The 21,486-nt window shown below is 46.5% G+C and overlaps 2 long non-coding RNA genes across 8 annotated transcripts in view; both read right to left on the bottom strand.

Annotated features, from left to right (window-relative positions):
• The window catches only part of LOC144301085 (uncharacterized), a 159,747-nt gene that overhangs the window by 45,277 nt on the left and 92,984 nt on the right, over positions 1 to 21,486 (bottom strand). For 5 of the 7 annotated variants that reach the window (XR_013367817.1, XR_013367818.1, XR_013367820.1 and 2 more), the window contains 2 exons: positions 21,011 to 21,417; positions 19,434 to 19,642 (listed from right to left, as the gene is read on the bottom strand). This is a non-coding gene — a long non-coding RNA (uncharacterized LOC144301085). Of the gene's footprint in view, positions 1 to 19,433; positions 19,643 to 20,936; positions 21,418 to 21,486 lie in introns of all 7 variants that reach the window. The other 2 variants (XR_013367819.1, XR_013367822.1) reach the window with 2 other exon arrangements.
• LOC144301086 (uncharacterized) lies at positions 15,348 to 19,420 on the bottom strand. The gene is made up of 2 exons (XR_013367823.1): positions 17,860 to 19,420; positions 15,348 to 16,959 (listed from the first exon to the last, which is right to left on the bottom strand). It is a non-coding gene; the product is annotated as an uncharacterized LOC144301086 (long non-coding RNA).

Below are 21,486 nucleotides of genomic sequence, written 5' to 3'. Positions count from 1 at the left end.
AGATTACATGAAAAAAATTTCCCTTGCTTAGTAATTTTCAGGTTATATAAAAATAATCCCAGAGGAAGTTTGGCTTCCGATTTCACTAGATCTCAGGAGTAAGATTCAAAGAATGAGTCTTATATTGATTATGTTAAAACCACAGATGAACAAGCAATAGTATTCCCACTTTATAGGCAGAGAAGCTAATCCAGGGACATGGGAGCTGTACTGTGTTGAGTTGACCTCCCAAATTCATGGTCACCCAGAACCTCAGAATATAAGCTTATCTGGAAGTAGCATCTTTGCAATATGATTAGTTAAGATGAGGTCATAATGTTTTAAGGTGGTCCTAATCCAAAGACCTGTGTTTTTATAAAAAGAGGGGAATTTGGACACAGACACAGGAGAGAGGAAAGGCCATGGGAAGACAGTGAGACCCTAAGAGGGACAAGGAGAAGGCTACCTAATGAGAGAATCAGAGATGCAGCCGTGCATCTATAAGCTAAGTAATATCAAGAATTTCCAGAAGCTAGGGAGAGGGAAACGTAACAGATCCTTCTCTGGACCCTCAGAGGGAGCATGACCCTGTCGACACCTTGAGCTTCCAGAACTAGGAGAGAAAATATTTCCATGATTTCAAGCCACCAAGTTTGTGGTATTCTGCTATAGCAGCCTTAGGAAATTTATACAGTAACTATCTAAACAAACTCTGTATTTACTATTATTTTATTTTTTTTTTTGTTTACTATTATTTTAAAAAAATCAACAGCAAAGCAATATTGAATTCCAACTGGGCAGTATGCAACTACTGTTTTAACTTTTTCAACAAAAAACAGTTGATTCAGAGGTGTTCACATTACACACACTGACTTCATTACTACCAGTAGATCTCTAAGTATGATTTTTTAAAGAATTGAGAGTATTTGTTTCTTGTGAGCTAAGTGGCCATGAATTTGGAGTAAAATCTGTATTTTCTTCCCGCTTCAGCTTAATTTGCAACATTTTTCAAAAACTTATTAGGTATTTTTTGAGACATTTCTGTAGGTGACAAATTTACTTAATTTTTCTTGTTTTTTGGCATCTTGCTAGTCCAACTTGTGCTGAAAAATAAGGTCTTTCAGTTAACTAATCTTTCAGAAATGACATATGGTAACCAGATTAAAGATTAAAACAGGGACAGAGAATTGGTCTTTGTCAAAGGACTATTAGCTTGCTTTTTCCTACCCTCACACTATCCCAAATGAATCTCGTGACCCGCAGCAGGCTACTGACCCACAAGGAAGCTTTATGAACATTTATTCAGCCTACCCCCTTTAAAAAGATATTCCTTTGGAGATTATCTGGGGAGAAAGGGGATGGAAAGGAAAGGAATCTTTTAAAGCAACATTAGGCTCCCAAAGAAAGGGATTTATCTTTAAAACTGTGGATTGTCTCAAAGGCATAGGTGTATCTCCGTGGCTCTTATTTTTGGTAGCTGTGGTGGCAATTTGTTTTTTGGAGGGAAACTCAGCAATAGTCTCTGCTTAAGGAAGCATTCAGATTTTATTTACTTTAGGGTAAGGATTAGGAGCAGACAATGGTAAACATGGGCAGGGCCTAAGTAAATGCAGTAGTTTGGTGAAAACTCCCTTTACTCACTTCGAAAGCACTCCAGGATTTTTCCTATCTTCTACTACAGACACAATTCCTCTCCCTAAACTCTTACCTAAAAGATTCAGAATCCTGCCTGCCTATGAAGAGCTGAATTCAACAACAACAATCTCTCCTTTCCATTTGTCTCCTGGGTACCTTAAGATTTATAAAATATAATAGTTAATCTCTTCTAGATCTATTTACACATGCCTCTGTGTATAACTGACAAGTCGAGTTAATGTTTTGATAAAATGCATAGTGAGCTGTATGGTTTTGTAAGAAAGAACTGTGAATGATAGGCATGATTTAAATCCATCCCAGCAGCTCTGGACTCCTGGCTTCCTCAAAACTAATCTAGTCTGACGTGAGCATCACTGTCATGAGCAATCATCGTGCTCCCTATCTGCCCCCACCTTTGCACTCCATGAATCTGGGTTGTGTGATGAGTGGACTAATGACCCAAAGATACCCACAACCTAATCCCCGGAACCTGTAACTATGTCACCAAGGAATGTGGGTGGTCTCCTCAAGCTGGAAAAGGCAAGGGAACAGTCTTTCCTAGAGCCTCCGGAAGGAAAGTAGTCATGTTTTTGGCTCACTGGGACATTTTGGATTTCTGATCTCCAGAACTGTTGTTAGACAATAAATGTGTGCTGTTTGAAGCCACTAGGTGTGTGGCCATCTGTCACAACATTGCATGGAAAACTAATACAGGTGGGAAGTTCTGGTTTTAAAAAAAAAAAGAAAAGAAGGAGAAAGAATGGAAGAAGGAAAAAAAAAGAAAAAAGGAAAAAGACAAACAGGTTCTGGAGCCTCTCCTGTCTCAGCCCAGTAAAGGTATTGGTGTCTTAAATCAACCTACTTTATAGAACTGCTCTCCTTGGAAGGGCTGGGAATGGGAGTCTGAAGGCCAGGCCACGTGCTCCACACAGACACACCAGGCCTGGCGGAAGGCAGGCACTCATTGGTCAATGGATGGTTTGTCCCTGTTGCCCAAGGTCACGGATTTCTTTTTTTTAACCACTATCCTAGATTCACCCTCTCCCAGCATATAAGTGTGTCCCTCGTAGCCACACACTCAACTCTGCCTCATCTCAGCCTTTGGTTTAAAAGAAAAAAAATGGTGGGTTAGATAAAACCTTCTTCCAGTAAACTCAAGTCTTACAGAGAGAATAAAAATAAGAACAATTAGGAGAACAGCAAGAGCGTCACCCATCGAGTGCAAAGCAAGCCCACCCCAGCAACAGATCCTGGGACTTCATGGTGTCCTGACGACAGATGTCATGGTTGCTGGCGGGCCAAGGAGAGGGAAATGGCTTACTTGGGGAGCAACCTATTGGCAAATGAAGCATTCTTCCCCTCGATTTCCATGGTTTGCTACCAAGCTTTCGTTCTGCCTATGCAGCATTTTGAAAGAAGAGCTGTCCTGGGACCAATACTGGGCACACAGCTGAACTGGGGGCCCATGTCCCAGCAAGACACAGCTTCATCCTCTGAAGGCAAGAGGGATCCGCGTCTGAGTTTTAAGTGCTTCTGGCTGGAGCGAGCACGACAGTGTCAAGTAAACCCACGTCAGGAAGAAACAGCAGCACCCACTCCCACGGAGAGGCAGCTGGCCCGCTGACAAAACGGAGAAGGACGTGCAGCTTGGAACTAAATGTGGAAGGTTCTGAAGCTCCCTGTAAAGGCCTTCCATCACTGCCCACTGACGGAACACTGGGTAAGTTTTCTCGGCCATCTGGATGTCACCGCAGGCCCTAGCGAAACTGTTCCTTCTCCAGGGAGGCCCCCATTCAAGCACGTCCCCGTCAGGTTCAGAGTGGGCGGTGGCCCTGAAAACATCCCCACGCGGATCCCCCCGACGGGGGCTGGCTGCCCTGCCCGGAGGCGCCCCAAACACTGGCTGGGGTGGGGGGTCTTTCCCTGGGGAAACGAATATCCGGCTGGGATATTCCCGCCAAATCCCACCTGGGAGCCTTCTTAGGAGGCAGGTATTACTGGGTGGGCCCCGCTGTCCTAAAGCACCCCTCACGGTGGGTGGGCACAGCCTGCGGGAGCTGGCCTGGGGCTCTGCAAGCAGTTCACAGACTCGTGGGGACAAACTCGGGGGGCCATCGGAGCCTCGGGGGGAGTCGGGCCCACGGAGCCTGTGACCTCACGCACGATGCCAGCACGGGCTTCGGAAGCCAGGACGCCCGCGCCGCTCGCTCTTTGCACCCAAGGCACATCACCCTTTGATTTATTGTCCTGCAGGTGCCTCCCGGGCCGCGGAGCCACTCGCGGTGCCCTCTTCTCGGCCTGCACGTCAGGAAGACGGCAAGGCTGACGTTCTTTCAGCTACTGTTTGCTAGGTCCGGAGACTGATAAAATGTTTCCGTACCCATAACAGAATGCACTTGCTTCCCCTGAGATTAAATCTGTTATTTGCTCAGGGCTTACGCCGGGCCGGAGCAGGAGGTGTCCGGCCGTCTGGCTTCCTCCTGGGAAGGGTGGTGGGGAGCAGAGACTTGGCAGATGCAGCCTTTGCCCCACGCGTCGGAAACTCCCAGCGCCGAGCCCCTCGGAAATCCCCAGCTGCACACTCGGGGCCCAGCCCCGGGGCAAGTGGCCTCGCACATCGATCGGGCCATCTCCAGTCCACTGTGCCACCAGGACGTGGGGACGGTCATCGTTCCTGAGGTCAGTGATGGGCCCAGGCTCACCCAGAGGGTGCTGCCCACCCAGGATTCAAACCCCTCGGTCCCCGTGGCTCTAGAGTCCCCAGGGCCGCTCCCTGGCGGGCACCAGAACCCTTTCTATTAAAATAGTGTCAGTTGGGAATCTGACACATTTCAGAGATAAAGTATAAAAAGATCTTAGGAGATAGTGTTAAAATTACATACCAAAATAAATTCGCAACGCGTCAAAGTCCCTAAAAAGAGACAAGTGACATTAATTAAAAATATTTGTTATTTTCTCATCTGAGCGAATCCCCAAGAGACCTCCCTCTCCCGAGCAATTTGCTGCTGGTCTGCGTTTCCTCTGCAGCAGCCTGCGCCCACTTGGCGCGCGGTCAGGTCGGCACCCACTTCTTACCTGAGAGGTCACTTCCCTTTACTAACATACGAGGAAACGTTTTAGAGAGTCACGAGTGAGACACTCGACCCGTCCTCTCTGCCTGGAAACAAGGAGGCTGCAGAAGCGGACGCACAGTCAAGCTTGAGGACACCACCAAGCCACCCCCGCTCTCACTCTCGCTGAAGCCACTAACTGTCCTTGCCTGGGAAGCGGACATCGGGCCCCGGGAGAGCCAGATGTCCTCCGCGTCTGCACCTGGCATTTCTTTCTGCTCGCCGTCCGCACTGATCCTCTCTTTGATGTCCCTTCCTTCTGTGTGTACAGGTGCATCATAACTTAATTTCAGGCACCATCAACGTGGTTTTCAAAACCAGCTCCAGGACCCCTGAAAGAGTCTGCGATTAGGGTTAGGCACTTGAAAGGGTTCTTCTGTTTCCTTTGAAAACTGATCTCTGCACTGCTGGTTCCTAACCCTCAGCACAATGACTGGGGACCCGGAAGGGAAGGGTGGGACTGCGCTCTCACTGGGAGGACAGGCTAGGCTGCTTTTTCACAAAGCTCCATGTCCAGGCAGGGCACTGTGGCTGTGTCTGGATGGAAAGCTCTCGCCTGGCCCCGGGTGCATGAAGAAGAAGAAGAAGAAGAGCCAGGAGATGCTCACAGGGGAAATGGAAGATAGAAATATGCCACTGGGCACCTAGGGGCCTGTGAATCTTTCTGCCGATGTACTTCTAATTCAGGGCAAGGCCGGGGGAGGGGAGTGGGCTGGTGAGAAAATGGAAAGCACATTTTAAGCCAGGGAGAGCTCTGAAATCTTATTATGCTGAGTAATTGCAGAAGGCTTAGAAATCCCTGGGCTGCTTGGGAGATTTGGCATCAGATGAGGACAGAGGGATGTGATCATGGCCATGTGGAAGCTGGAGGGTCTGAGAAGAGCCACCAGCACCAGATTTCTTTATTGCTTGTCCTTGCAATCGTCCCTCCAATGCCATGCAATGCAGGGACACATCTATGCTGACCCTTGAGGCAACCAGATGTTTAGGCCAGTGAGCAATTCATTCAGGAACCAAGTGGCACAGACAGATGTGCACCAGACCTCGAAGAGGCTTCCCCAAGAAACAAAGAAAATGAGAACTACCTTTCAGGGAGCCCATCTGTGGAAACCAGAAGGATCTGGATTCTCCCTGGTGTTGAGCTACAAATCCAAATGGCTTTAAAAAGAAATTTTTCAAAAACGTTAAATGCCTAAAACTCCCTAAACCCTCCAGAGTGTGGACACAATAGTGGGAATCACTAAAGCAGGACATTGCTTAAAGAAAACAGAGTGTTCATGGGACCTTTGGGTCTGCTCCCCATCAGAACTGGAGATTGGAACCTGGATGATGGGAAAGACTGCTCTTACCGCACCTGCTTTCTCACTCAGTTAAGAGAAAAACTCCTAGAAGAGAAATGTCAAGACCAATTACACGAACAGCTCAGAGCTTCATTTCTGTCTTTCCAGAATCTACCGCATTATCATTAATCAAGGCAAAGCTTGCAAAACTGTAGCTATGTAAAAACCCTTCACAGAATCATTTGGTCCTTGTTTTTTTCTACTTTGTTCCTTTTCAGTTAATATGAAAGAATTTTCTTCCCCCTAAACATCTCCCACTTCAGAAAGACTTTGACAACCCCTCATAAGCCTGTATATTTTGTGACAGATCTATGATTATATTTAAGGAGGCTTGTCAGGAGAAGCACACTCAAGCTTTTTTTGTTGTTGTCCTGATTTTAAAAAGTGCAGTGAACTCATTGATGTTCTAATGAGAGCCTTCTAGAGCTCAGTAAAAGGGGGGATGGATGGGACTTATAGAAGGTGGTGGTTACCATTAATAAATAAAAGCAAAATAAATAAAAATTCTGAATTAAGACATGCTAAAGGCAGTCAGTCTGGGGCAGGGAAACTGAGGCAGGCTGAGCTGAAACAGTCCAGTTGACTAAAGGGATCCATGGTAGGGACAACTCTCCTAGGGCACAGAGACTGTGGGTTGGTTGTGTTGTGTGTTGTGACTCTGCAAGGCAGCTGTCAGTGGATACAGCAAGAAACTAGATTCCCTTGATTACAGATAAGAGCTTGATAACAATGAGATAGGTCTATTAATGGAATGGACAGGAAAAAAAAAATCATGCACTCCCCATTTTCCAGAAGTGTCCAAGCAGAGGCTGGGTAATCAACTGGCAAAGAGAGTGTGGAAAGTATTGTTCCTTTGGGTTGGAGGTGAAACTAGATAACAAAAGGCCCAAGGTGCCTTCCAGCTCCAGGAGTCTGTGATTCTCTGGCTATGGACAACCAGTAACCTACCCTGGGTCTCGGTTTCTTTGTCTGAAAGATGAGAAAGATGAGGGCCCTGACACAAGGTAGACATCTAAGATCCTTCTCAGCCCAAGATGGTATAAGTCCATCACGTGGTGAACTGGTGTAAGTTGGGAGCAGTGTTCAGACATCCAGACTCGCTGTCCAACCTGGAAGAGGTCCCTGTACTTCTCTGGGCCTTGCTCTGAGATCTCTGTAATCCAAAGACAAGACTGAAGACTAGGACAACATAAGCCCACCAAGTGCTTGAAGCACCACGGCAGAAAGCAATAGGTCAAAATGACTGAAGTCCAAACATTTGTGAAACAGAGCTTTTCTGAAGTGTACTTCAGACAAAATCAATCAAGGAGAGCATTTGGGACAATGCCTTCGAGTTCCCGGCCATGGGATGTAAGGAGGCTCACCATGAGGCTCCTGATGGTGACCTGGCTTAGAGAGCAGCTTTTGGGTCTGAAGAGGAAACTCTTTTACTACTTTACTCTGGGGCTGGGAGGAGGCTTCCTTCCCAGAAGACTTTACACCTTGCCTTACCCGAGGGACTCTTGCCTTTTCAGCCCCATTCATGTTCGGTATGTAGTTGGTGCATAAACTATGTTTGGATGAACAAAAGGAGTTTTACTGAAGAAAAATGTAGCAAATCTATTCTGAACTTGCATATCTATCTCTAATATGCATATTATATAACATACCTTTTAACTACCTTGGTAGCTGTTGCAACACCAGTAAGACAAAGTCGTTGGGAGGAATGAGGACATCTGTGACAGGACAGGGACATGTGTCAAGGCTGCCTGGGTGGAGGAAGCCCTGGACGACTTGAGACCATTCCCTAGGGTGCTCTCTAATTTCTGGTTAAATTTCTCCACGATTGAATGAAGATCTGCCTCACAGGGAACTATTTGTCCTTGTGTATAGAGAAGAGGCATTCACACAAATCCAGTAAGCAAAGTTGACTTATTTTCTCTCTAAGCTGTTGGGAAAAGAGAGAGAACATGGCTTCTTTGACTATGAAACTTAAATGCAAAGACTTTAAAGGGTCTCCTGGCTTATGGTTTGGATCTCCAGGCCCCCAGCCAGTGAGCTCCTGTCTAATAGGACTGCCCCTGGGGTAAGGTAGTAAAATGACCAAAAGAATCAAATTCTCTCCCACTGCCCAGGACCTTCTCTCATTTTCTTCCTACCTATCCTAAATACTTACTCCAAGGCCCAGTGCATTCTGTTGGTGCCTATTTTGTGATCTTCATAGGATTCCATCTCCCATTCAGCTCAGTGCTCCCGGATACACTTAAGTAACTCCGTATCACCCAAGCAGTGCCCTGTCCAAAGCGAAGCTTCATGTAATTGCTGAAAATACAGCTGATCTAATGGCATAGGGTGTTATTCTTCCAAGAATAGATACATCCTACAACTGCGGTCCAAAGAATGAATCTGTTGGAGGCAGAAAAGGAAGGGGGTAGAGAAGTTGGATTGGATACAGAAAATCCTGACTGCTTGGCATTCAGTCTTTCTGACCAACAGTTAAGACACATGAACTGGAAGGAGAATATTTTACATCAGAGCTATTTTGAAGACTTCAGGATGTATATGGTTGCCAAATATATGTTCCACTAATTTTCAAATTATATAGGACAAAAGATGATTCCTACTTGTGAGGCTATGGCCACTAGTGGCAATTATTTTCTAATTCTTCCAATGGTTTGCCAGATGAGAACTAGTCTATACTCCCTTGAAGGAGTCTGGTTTGAGGTCTAGTTACTCGCATACAAGTGGTCGATCTCTGATGAGACAGTAAACTTGCCGACAGAAAGGATCTTGCCATAATAATCTCCACGTCCACAGTACATAGTGGTGGACCCATAGCAATTTCCTCAATAAATATGTGATGGGTAGTTGGGTGAATGGATGGAGGGTTACACTACACTGGAGCCCACGGTGTAAACGATAGACGCTGTAGGGATAGAGATTATACAGGCAGATGTGAATGTGAGAAGAAGACACCAGAATGGCAAGTAGGGAGACAAACAGAGGGCAGAGCCCTTGGCCCAGCTGGTTTCACGGGGGAGAGGGAAGCTTCTGGGTGGACTGGAGAAGGTATCTGTGCCTTTGCTTCTCTTTCTGCCAAAGGAGTAGGTTTAGACCATCTCTAAGGCCCTTTCTAGTCTGGGATGCTTTTGGACCACAAACTATATGAATCACTAGTCACCGGGCCCTGCAGAATACAAGTGGTGCAGTCGCTTTCACCAGGTCAGCAGGAAGGTGGCAGGCATTTTTTTAAAGCACTATTTTAAGGATAATCTTTAAACCTTAATCACAATTCACATGATGAGCTATTTTTCCTCGTACAAGAGGAAATTCTTGCATTTCAAAGCTGCAAACAGGAGCAGAAGCCCCTTGCCAGAGCACCTCACCCAGAGAACATCCTTTGAGCCTCCCCCTCCTTTGATCCAATGCTACTGATTCCTCTGTGTGAACTTACCAACTAGGTGCCCAGGAGGACGTGTCCCACAGCCATCCTACCACACCCACCCCTTTTTCAGCTGAACCCTGACCTCTGCTTCTTATTCTAAGCCAGCACCTACAAGGCTACAGAGACTACCGACAACTCCACGTACACACACACACACAGAGCTACTGTGAGCCAAGTGCTCCAAGTGCCTTCAAGTTCAAGGGAATGAGGGGAAGAAGGGCAGAAGGGATTTTAATCTTTGGCCTATCACATGGAAGAAGAAAGAAAATCTCACATAGCCATGCTTCTGTCCTGCAATGTTCATCATCTTAGATCACAGGCAGTGAAGCTACTCGCTGTATCCCTTTTCTTCCCCCAGTCCTGGGCTATGGCCGCTGGCTTACAAGACGGGCTATGCTGGCCAGGAGGGGACCTGGGAGACTGAATTCTGGATGGAGGCTGATCCAGAGTAGCTGTGCTTTATGAACCACTATCAACAAACCCTTTCAAATGCTGCAGACATCAGGAAGTTTGTGGCTAGAATCTTCTAGGGAGATAATGCATGTGTTGGTTTCCTGGGGCTGCCATAACAAGTAACCACAAACTGGATGGCTTCAAACAACACAAATTTATTCTCCCACAGTCCTGGTGGTTAGCAGTCTGAAATCAAGGTGTTGGTGGGTTGACGGGGCCTCTGTAGGCTCTAAGAAAGAATCCTCCCTTGCCTCTTGCCAGCTTCTGATGGCTGCTTGTAATCTTTACCCTTCCTTGGCTTGTAGCTACATTGCTCCAATTTCTGCCTCCATCTTTAAATGGCATCCCTACCTGCACACCCCCCTCCACCCCCGCCATGTCTCTGTATCTTCACATAGCCTTCTCATAAAGACACCATCACTAGACTTAGGACCCACCCTAATGCACTATGACCTCATCTTAATAATACATCTGTACAGACCCTAGTTTCAGAGAAGGTCACATTCTGAGGTTCTGAGTAGACATGAATTTGGCAGAGGTGGGGGTTGAGGAGGGGGGGCACTATTCACCCTAGTACCATACAGCAAATGGCAAAGGCCACAGCCTAGAACTCAGGAGACCTGGGTTCAAGGTCTGCCTCTTTTGTGACTCTTTTGCTTACTTATGTGGACATAGAGGAGTCGTGAAACTTTCAATGTCTTTCCTTTAAAATGGGACCACCACCACTGACATCTCAAGGATGCTGTCATACAGGGGTGAGAATCTCTGGGGGACTGGGGCATGGAATTACTCTGATACGATGCCAGCCCCCAAGTCCACCACTGCGATGGCTAAGCTGGAAGTCACAGAACTTTATGTGACAGGCAGCTTCTGAGATGGCCCCCAATGATCCCTGCCTCCTTGTGAAATCCCTTCCCCTTGAGTATTGACTGGACACCTAGTGACTTACTGTCTAATGAACCTGGCAAGTGGTGGGCTGTCCTTCCTGAGACTCCAACTTCTGTCTTACCCCCTCTCTTGCTTTCTCACCCCCTCGCTGCGATGGGCAGCAGCTGCCACGTTGTAATTGTCCTGTAGAGAGGCCCACGTGGCAAGGAATGAGGGAGGCCTCTGACTGGCAGCCCAGAGAAACAGGAGGATCTGCCAATACCACTTAAGCAGTTTAAAAGCAGAACCACCCCCAGTTGACCTTGAGAGGGCTGCAGCCCAACCAACGCCCTGATTATAGCCAGCAAGAGACCCTGATCAGAGGATCCCATCCAGCTTCCTGACCCACAGAAATTAGAAGAATAAATGTTTGTTATTCTAAGTCACTAGTTGTGGGATAATTTTTTACACAACCATAGAGAACTAACTGCTATAGACTGAATATTTGCAATACCCCTCCCCCACACCCAGTTCTTCTGTTGAAGCCTAATCCTCAGTGTGATGATATTAGGAGGTAGGGTTTTGGGGAGCTGATTAGGTCATAAGAGTGGAGGTCTCGTGAACGGGATTAGTACTCTTATAGTAGAGACCCCTTAAAGCTTCCTCTTCCCTTCTACCATGGGAGGACACAGCAAGATAACAGCCAACTATGAACCAGGATGTAGCCAGACACCGAATTTCATAGCTCCTTGATCTTGGACTTCCCAACCTTTCACAACTGGGAGAAACAAATGTCTGTCATTTATAACCTACCCAGTCTGTGGTATTCTGGAATAGCAGCCCTCACTAAGACATTAATACAGTTCATTAAATCAATTTAAAAATCGAGAAACAAGGTGAAAGGGATGGGGCCACACCACCTGAGACTTGGATTATGCACTATTTGGGTATCCAGCCTCTCTTAGCCACATTAATCTTCCCTACTGATGGTTTCACTAAGACGACCAGAGTTGAGGTTTGAGCAAAAGGGACCCACAAGCAGAAGGTACCTGGGCCAATAACTCACATTTGCTCCATGGGGGAAATCCAGGGGCAAGCACTCACGGCCACAGCTGTAGGTTGTCAATTAGCCTGTTGAGCGGCTATGACTTTCATCTGGAGGGGCACACAGGGGACCAGAATGGGTAACACCAATGTGTGGCTATTTTAAGACCTTATGAATATTCAGTATCTGGTATGACTATATTTAGTATATCATGAATATTTGGTACCTTGTATGCTATTATGAATGTTCAATGCCTACTGGGTCTTTCCATCGTTTCTGACTTGTTAAAAAAGTAATTTCTTAACCTTGAAACATTTTAGAACTAAGAGAAGTCCTATTATTTTCATTCACGCCACCCTCTTTAATGGCCACACCTTTGCCACATCTTTACCTTACTTAGAATGCCTTCTGCCAGGCCTATCAAACTCCTATTCACCCTCCAAAGCCCAGTTTAAGTCCCACCTTCTCCAGAAAGACTGTTGTGAGCCAGTAGTGTCCCAGAGCTGGCTTATATCAGCTCACAACAGTTAACTGGTAATTTTTCAGGAATGTTGCAAGCCAGTTATTGAACATGGGCATTATTAAAAATTACATTATGTAAACTTGAAAGAAATTTAAGGCAAAGGTAGTAAAATGCTCAGAACTCATCACTTCTGAACTACTATCATACATTTGATAACAATCTATGCTTGAGTTTATTTGCGTCTACTGCACCTTTGTGGTGGAACTACTCTATAATGGTGTGCTCTTGTGTGTCTCTTCCCAACTCCAGATTTTAGGAAGTCAACTTGGTGACTTAAAATTAACCATGGTAGAATTAGGGTATTTATACCATGGAAAGTTGTTTTTTCCCCAGAAGCTGGTGGTTAAACATTTAGCAGCATCGCCACCAATTCCAGCCAAAGTAATACCTCTGAATTCTAAACTCTCATAACGCTCTCTATGTTTTCTGCTCAGTGAATGGGCATTTAGCATTTGCTGCCTTTGTTACCAGGTACATTTCCTCTATGGGTGTGCACACATGCACACAAGCCTTCTCCTCCAAACTGGGTTGTTACCAGCTTTAGGGGTGGGAACAGAGTCCCCTTTATCCTTTCTGAGCCACTCTTTCCTTAAATAGCATCCTCCTCCCCAGTGTGAAACCCAGTACCATCTCTAGACTTCCCAGTACCCCCAGGGGCTCACATTCTCACCATCTCTCCTAATTCCATTCTGGCTCCTGGATTCCCCCTCCAGCTGCTCTTTTGCTTCCACCCCACACTAGCCCCCCATCACTCCTCCTTCTCCAGCCGCCCCTTACCCCCAGCCCAGCACCATGAATATGGCAATATATCTTTACCATGGGTTTGGATCTAATTCAACTGGAGGATAGCAGAGGAATCAGTAATAACTCAACATCAGGCATCATTTCCCTGGTATAGATGTTCCTATCCCTCACTGGATCTCTACTTGCCCTTTTTTGTTGGTACTGTCCTCTCCAACACAACTCTTATCTCCATGGTTTGGGTCCTCAAACTCCTGTTTCTTTACTCACCAAAGGAAAACCACAGTTCTGTGACCTTATGATGCCAAGAGATTTGCTATGAATCCCTCCCTAAGGACCCACTTTGCACATTTAAAAAATTATGATAAAATCTCTCAACAAAGTAGGTATAGAAGGAACATAGCTCAACATACTAAAGGCTATATATGACCAGCCCACAGCCAACATCATGATCAATGATCAAAAACTGGCAGCTTTTCTTCAAAGATCAGGAACAAGACAAAGATGCTCACTTTCATTTTTTTTTTTTTATTCAATATAGTACTGTAAATTCTAGCCAGAGGAATTAGGCAAGAAAAAAAAGGGGCATCCAAATCAGAAAGGAAGAAGTAAAATTGTCTATTTGCAGATAACATGATATCATATATAGAAAACCCTAAAGACTCCACTGAAACTGTTAAAACCAATACACAAAATCAGCAAAGTTTCAGGATCCAAAATCAATATACAAAAATCAGTTGTGTTTCTATACTCTATCAAAAAGACAAATTAAGAAAATTTCATTTATAAGTGCATCAAAAAATCTAGAAATAAATTTAACCAAGGAGGTGAAAGACCTGTACCATGAAAACTGTAAGATACTGATGAAAGAAATTAAAGAAGACACAAATAAATGGAAAGATATGCCATGCTTATGGATTGGAAGAATAATACTGTTAAAATGTCCATACTACTCACACAATCTACATATTCTGTGCAATCCCTATCAAAATTCCAATGCCACTTTTCACAGAAAGAGAACAAATGATCCTAAGATTTGTATGAAACCACAAAAGACCCCAAATAGCCAAAGCAATCTTGAGAAAAAACAACCACACTGGAGGCATCATGCTTTCTGATTCCAAACTATGGTGCAAAGCTATGGAAATCATAACAGTATGGTATTGGCATAAGAGACAGATCAATGGAACAGAGAGCCCAGAAATAAACTCATAATTATATGGGCAATTAATTTACAACAGAGGATTCAAGGAAATGGGGAAAGATCATCTCTTCAATAAATGATGTTGGGAAACCCAGACACCCACATGTGAAAGAATGGAACTGAACCGCTGTCTTAAACCACACACACAAAAAATAAACCAAAATAGGCTTAAAAAAATTTGAACATAGACCTGAAACCATACAATTCCTAGAAGAACACTTAGGCAATAAGCTCCTAATCTTGTGGTGATTTCTTGGATTTGACACCAAAAGCAAAGGCAACAAAAGCAAAAATAAACAAGTGGGACCACATCAAACTAAAAAGCTTCTACACAGCAAAGGAAACCATCAGCAAAGTACAAAGGCAATGTACTGAATGGGAGAAAACATTTGCAAATCATAAACCCAACAAAGGGTTAATATCCAAAATATACAAAGAACTCATACAATTCAATGGCAAAAAATTCTGATTAAAATATAGACAGAGAAACTAAATAGACATTTTTCCAGAGGACATACCAATGACCAACAGGTACATGAAAAGATGCTCAACATCCTTATTCAGGGCAATGCAAATCAAAACCACAATGAGATATGAATGGCTATTATCAAAAAGAAATAGAAAGCGTCAGCAAGGATGTGGGGGAAAGGGAACCTTGTGCACTGTTGGTAGGAATGTAAGGTGGTGCAGCAACTATGGAAAACAGTATGGAAGTTCCTTTAAAAAATTAAAAATAAAACTAAGATATGATCCAGCTATCCCACTTCTGGGTATTTATCCAAAAGCATTTAAAACAGGATCTTGAAGAGGTACTTGCACACCCATGTTCACTACAGCATCATTCACCACAACCAGAAGGTAGAAGAAACTAAATGTCCATAAACAGATAAACAAAATGTGGCCTATACATACAATGGAATACTATTCTGCCTTAAAAAAAAAAAAAGGAAATTGTGTCATATGCTGCAAGAGGGATGAGCCTGAAGGATATTTTGCTAAGTGAAATAAGCCAGTCACAAAAAGACAAACATTGCCTGTTTCCATTTATACAAGGTATCTAAAGCAATCAAACTCATCAAAACAGAAAGTAGAGCGTGGTTTCTGGCAGCTAGGGAGAGAGGGAAAACAAGAGTTGTTCAATTATAGAGTTTCAGTTTGCAAGGTGAGAAAGTTCTAGACATCTGTTGTACAACAATGGGCATACCATTAACAATATTGTAATGTATGATTAAACATTGTTAAGAGGATAAAATTATGTGTCTTACCATAATTTTTTTAAAGGGCACAGACCAATCTCATTCTGCAAAGAGGTGATTCTATAACAGAACTCTAGAAACAATACAAGACAATCATGTGTGTGCCTGATATAAGTTATTTTTGGACTCTCAGGGGTTTGGGAATATCTAGGTTGCTCTTCACCACCAGCATCGTGGATAAGTAAGAGGTACATTTAATGAGGTGTCCAAGTGTCTCATTGCTCCCACTCTTAGTCCTGGAACATTCCGTACACCGTATATTCTTTTTTATGATTGGAAAAAAGTCTTCTCCCATGTTATAAATGCCAAGTGCACATGGTAGACATAGCAAAGGGATGGCCCCACGTAGGGAATACTGAAGAGAGCTGGTCACCTGTTATCACCACCCAAGGCTGCTCCGGTGCCTGGCCCAGCATCTGCCTCCGCCAAACCTCTCCCTGTGCATCCAGAACCCACACAACTGCTGCTTCCAGGACCCAGGCAGATGGGCTTCCTTTCGACAGCAGCGTGTTGGGAGATACTGCCCTACTGAAATGAACTTACAGAGGTGAAAAAATCCTATTTATCCTTCATTCCTTATTTGGTGAATTAAAATGTTAGTGAATAGTGTTTTCTTGAAGCAGAGTTCCCTCCACAATCATACTGGATGGTTTCTCTAATGCTCATGCAAAAGGATGGCTACCCATTATCAGAGTGACTTTGATACTTCCCTATAAGAAAATATTTTTTTCACTTCCCACTCCCCCCCCCACCTTTTTTTTAAGGAGAACAGCAGATGTTTGAGATAGGGGTCAGATGCTCCTGGAGACCAGCTTAAATGCAAGGCAGTTTCCACATGGGAGTTGTCTTGCTTCTCCCTGGTGATGCCAAAGCAGGGTCTGAGAGTCTGTTCTGACAGCCTGTGTCAATGTGACTCGGAGTCTGGTGCATCCCTTGGAAGAATTTTAATGTTCTTGACAGACTATCTATTCAAATGCTTGTGTTCCCGTTTGTAGTTTCCAGTCTGTGTTTGCACTGAGCTCCATCCAGGTAAAAAGTGAAAGAAAATACTCCATGTGTTCTTTGCTGCGGGGTCCAGCCAGATACGCCCCAGCCTTTATTGTCAGTGGCACCAAAGTCTGTACCATCCTGCCCAGCCTGGAGACTCCAAATGGCTCCCCACCACCATGAGCCTTGTGTAGACTTGGAAAATGTTTGGAAAAGGTCGATTTGGATCTTGCAAGTGTACCACAGGCCACCTTCCAAGCCTGAGAACATTTATCAAAATGATTTGAAGTCCAAATTCATATCAGATGGTTTGAGCCACCGTGCCCCCATCTAGGTCATAAAATTGTGCATTTTCAGAGCTAGAAAGGATCTGAGAGGTCTTCAACACTCTCATGCTACAAAGAAGGAAAGGAAGAGGGGGGCAGTGAGTCCAAGAGGGTCATCGAAGGACACCTGCTGGTTGGTAACAGAGCCTGGGCCCGAAGCCAGCCAGGCCTCCTGACTCCCCACAAAGATATCTTCCCACCACAGCCTGGCAGTCTCCAGATAACCAAAACAGTGACAAGACCCTGCCAACGGCCCACCAACTTCAGTCAATATTTGCCATGACAAAATTCCAACCGAAACTAGAGATTTGGAAATTTGTGCTCATGTGTTCAATTGGAAAAAGAGGATTTTTGACTTTTCTATAAACAATCTGTTTACTTAACTCACTCATGTGGAGTGTTTTGTACCAGACTCAGGTTCAGTAAATTCACACTCCACAAACATCCAGCCCATTTCCCCTGCCTCTGCGCCCCTGGAAAGGACCCACATGACCAATGCCTTCTGGGCCCACAAGGCAGACTGAGGGGGGTAGCAGGTAGATCTAGGATGTGGGGCTATTTGGTCCTGGGGACTCACTTAATAGAGCCATTGAATCCAAAGCCAGAGGATCTGGGTTTGATTGAGGGTCTGGTCAGTCCCCATCTGGTTCCCTCAGGAGGGTTCAGGCCTGGTCTGGCCTGCAGGAGGGATTTAAGGATCTCCGGTCCTTGTCTCTCAGCTTCAACTCATGCCAGCTGCCAATTTCCTAAGTTGGTACCTACTCTGTCCCTCTGTGCCTAAGGGTCAGCTTCTCCTGGCATCACCTACCAGGTTCTGTGACTTGTTCTCTGCATGTGCCCAGACTCTCCTGCACAACCCTATGATAGATGTCCCTAGTGCTGGGTTCTGGAATCCCTGTCTCTGGATCCTGTCCTCCTTTGGGGAGATAGGACAATCTTCACAAGACCTCTTTGGTGCTGCGGGCTCACCTGGCTGGGCTTGAGTGAAGCATCTGGTGATTCTGATTCCGCATGTCTGTCCATTCCACCGCTGCCCCACCAGGAGGGGGGGCCTATAGACTAAACAGCTCTCTGGCTTTCCTCCTGGACTCAACTAAGTCTGCATCAACCCCCGACCCCATCCCTCCTTCAGCCCTTGTCTGGGTCCTGCTCTAGATAAAGCCTGTGTTGTCTTCTAGAAGTCAAAGAGGCCAGGCTGGTTACACCTGATTTAAAGAAGCACTGTGCACATATAAATAGGCAAGCACGTGGGTTATTTTTCTGGTTGTTGGAATGAAGGCATACAGGACAGGGTGCCAAGAATTTGGCCATTGGAAAACAAGGCTGTTGGGTCTCGTAAGGTGAGTTTGATTATTTATTGTCTTTAAAGTGATCTGGTTTCGAAAGGGAGCTGAAATGTTCTCATTAAATGAAGATGGAAACTTTGAGGATCTGAATGTGGTGATTCATTCATCCTTATCCCCAGGCTCCCAGGGATGCCCCTGATATATGGGAACTTATCAGCCGTAGGAGAGAGATCAAAGCAAGTCTTGGAATTTTGAGGACCTATTTTGAAAGCATGTGTGTATGTGTTCTTGCTAAAAGTACTAAATCGGGTAATATAATGAATAGTCTCTGTTTCTATTTAAGTTTTGTTGATCAAAAATCTGAGTTCAAAAAAAAAAAAATCTGAGTTCATGATTTGCCCCCTTGACAATTTCCAAAAGCATGCACCTTGTTTACATGATTCTCAAAAATGAATCCGGCCTGGGCCCTTGTCCGACGCTCAAGACTTGGCTTTTTCCTGGAGCCCTGAGAAAGGTCATGCAGGGACCGTAGTGGGAATAAGCTGACGACCCCTGGGGTGGAAAACAGTGCAGCCTTAGCTGACAGAGCAGCAGCGGAGGCCCCCAGAGGCCCAAGAAGATGAAGGCTCCCAGTCGATCTGGTGATGGGGTGGTAAGCACAGAGTCAGGGGGTGGGGTGGTGCTCAGTACATTATAGAACAACCAGCGTCAGGTCCCCTTTGGCCTCTCGTTCTGTCCGGACCCCAATAATTCAGAGAAGTAAGATTTGTACAGTCAGTTCTGAAGCGACTTCGAATGGTAACTGCTTACAAGCACGTGTCTCACGTGCAAATTTGCAAAATGCTTTTGGAAACTGTCTTCAGTTGGGTTCACTAGATGTAGGCTCAGGGGAAGCTTCGGGTGGGAGGGATTTACAGCGGAGGTGCTCCCAGGAGAACCCAGCAAGAGCAGGGAGAAGCAGCTACCCCAGCCCAAGGGCAACCCACTGAAAAGGAGGTCTCCAGTTGGAGTCTTTGGAAGCAAAGCACCCCGAAACCCTGAAACCCCGGGAATGGGTGCACAGGAGTGCTGGGGAGCCAGCTCCGAGCAGGTCCGGGGGTGGTGGCAGTGCCAGTAGTGTCCTCCACACGGAGGCTGGCTCCGGGGGGGTGGCGGGGGCAGGAGGGACTGTGCCCTCCATTCACAGGATGCAGAATCGGAGACAAAGAGAAACTGCCCCCCACGGTCAGCGTAAGTAGGAAGATGTGCAGAGCTCACCCGGCTGCCAGTCCTCGGGGCTCTTCTTCCTCTCTTCCTTCTTCCTCTTCTTCCTCTTCTTCCTCTCTCCCACTGACAAGGAGTCTTCCCGCTTCCCACCTGGCCACGGCAGCGGGCGTCCAGGGCAGCAGGGTACTTAGGAGATCAAAGCAGCTGGAGATTACTTTGGGATTTGCCGATGTTGTCAATGGCCCCGCTTCGCAGCCCCCCTAAATCAGGACAGCGAGTCAGGATTTGGGAACACTTTGGTGCCTCTTAATCTTAACACCTCTAGGGAAACAGGCTGCAGAATGGGGTTGTGCTTGATAAGCTCACTCTCTCCCTAATGTGCCTTCGCACTGTCCCGGCCTGACCCTGTGCGGCTCCTGCAGGGGCGAGGCCCTCCCTGCTCCCCGCTTCCTCCGCACAGGACCCCGCCGCCCCCCAGGGGACTGACCCCCATGACACCGGCCGCCCGCGCAGCCTTCTGGTGACATCTCGTCCTGCCTCCCTTTCTAACGGGTTTGCTTCTCGGCCCAAAGCGAGCATCTGTTGCTTAGGACCAGCTTCCCAGCCCACGCCACCTCTGAGTATCCTCTGCAAAGTCCGGCATGAGGCTTCGAGAACAGTAGGTGTTGGAACAACAGTCAGTTACTCGGTTTTGGACACAGAAGGATGGAAGCGCCGGGAAGGAGCTGCCCAGATAAAGCACGGGCCCCGGGCAATGCTTAGCTTGGGATCACTTCCTGTCAGGGTTGCTCCCTGAGACCCCTGTCCAGGACCACCCCTTTTAGGGCGGCAGAGAAAGGGGCAGGCTCTGGACTCAACCTGCCTGCCCATCATGAGCTGTGTGACGTCAGGCAAACCTGCTTCACGTTCCTCTGCCTCTCTCTCCCACTCTGTAAAATGAGGTAAGTACCTGCACCTGTGTCACGGGCCCATCGAGATTAAACGAGTCTCAGGTGCGCAAGGAACTCGGCAGTGTGCAGAGCAAGCACGCTGCATGGATCTAGGATTACCATGACTGTTGTTCGGAGTAAATAGGATAAAGAATTTGCCTAACAGCCCATATCTGGGGAGACTGTGCTCAAACAGCAGCTTCTCAGCAAAGCCTCCCCTGACCACCCTAAATGGCAGCCCTCTCCCTTCCCTTCTCCTTAACCCCCTTCCCTGCTCATCACCTTCTGACCTATTTTATGTCATTTGCTTACTTTGTTCCCTTCACGAGGGGAAAAGCAAGAACAGGGGTTTCTGACTGTTTTGTCCCCTGCTGGACAGTGGGCATCTGGAACAGTGCCCGACACGCACACAGCGGCACAAAGAGGATCTACTGAGGGAGGAAGCAGCAAGCCTGGGACTCAGTGTTGCGCTGGTGGCCCTAAGCCCGACCCCGGACAGCCCTGGCGATGACCTGCGGTATGGCTCCCAGACTCCTTCTCCCTCTCCATCCTCCATCCCCAGCACCCACAAGTACACAGTGACATTTCAGCAGCAAACCACAGAGGAGGCTCTCCTTCCACGCACAGGCGCTGCCAGCCAGAGACACGTTCAACTCCCAGCGTGGCTGCTCCCTTGCTGTGTGACATAGGGGCCTCTACCTCTTTGGATCCCTTCTTGGGCACGCGGTCTCCAGGCCTCCCCCAGATTCCCGGGTCGCAGCTTCAAGGCTTCTTCACTTGCAGAGGCTGAGATGCCAAGGTCTGCTGAACCTGCCTGGTCTCCCTTGATTCAAATCAACAAGGTGGCTCTGGGCGTGGGTGCTGTGAATGCAACCCTGGCACAGGGGAGAGGAAGGGGATAGACCCTAACCGACTGGCTCTCCCCAGACCTGCCTCCCCTGTGATGGATCGATGGATCGAGGGCAGCGGGACCCAGAGACTTGCTGAATCCCTTGCAGCTGGGAATCGCTTGGGTGGGGCATGTGTCTGCATCAGGCAAGGTTTTTTCTCATTGCCAAGAATTTCCGCTTCCAGTGGCATTCATCTTTCCCAGGAACACCCTTCAGCTAAAAAAGAAAAGAAAAACCAAACAAAAGAAACCCTCCCTGAAGAAGGAGACTTTCTTTCTCTGTGAG

Source organism: Canis aureus, chromosome 29 (assembly GCF_053574225.1).
Source record: "Canis aureus isolate CA01 chromosome 29, VMU_Caureus_v.1.0, whole genome shotgun sequence".
In the NCBI taxonomy this organism is placed as follows: domain Eukaryota; kingdom Metazoa; phylum Chordata; class Mammalia; order Carnivora; family Canidae; genus Canis; species Canis aureus.
The sequence above is the reverse complement of the archived record's forward strand: the minus strand, read 5'-3'. Positions and strand labels throughout refer to the sequence as shown.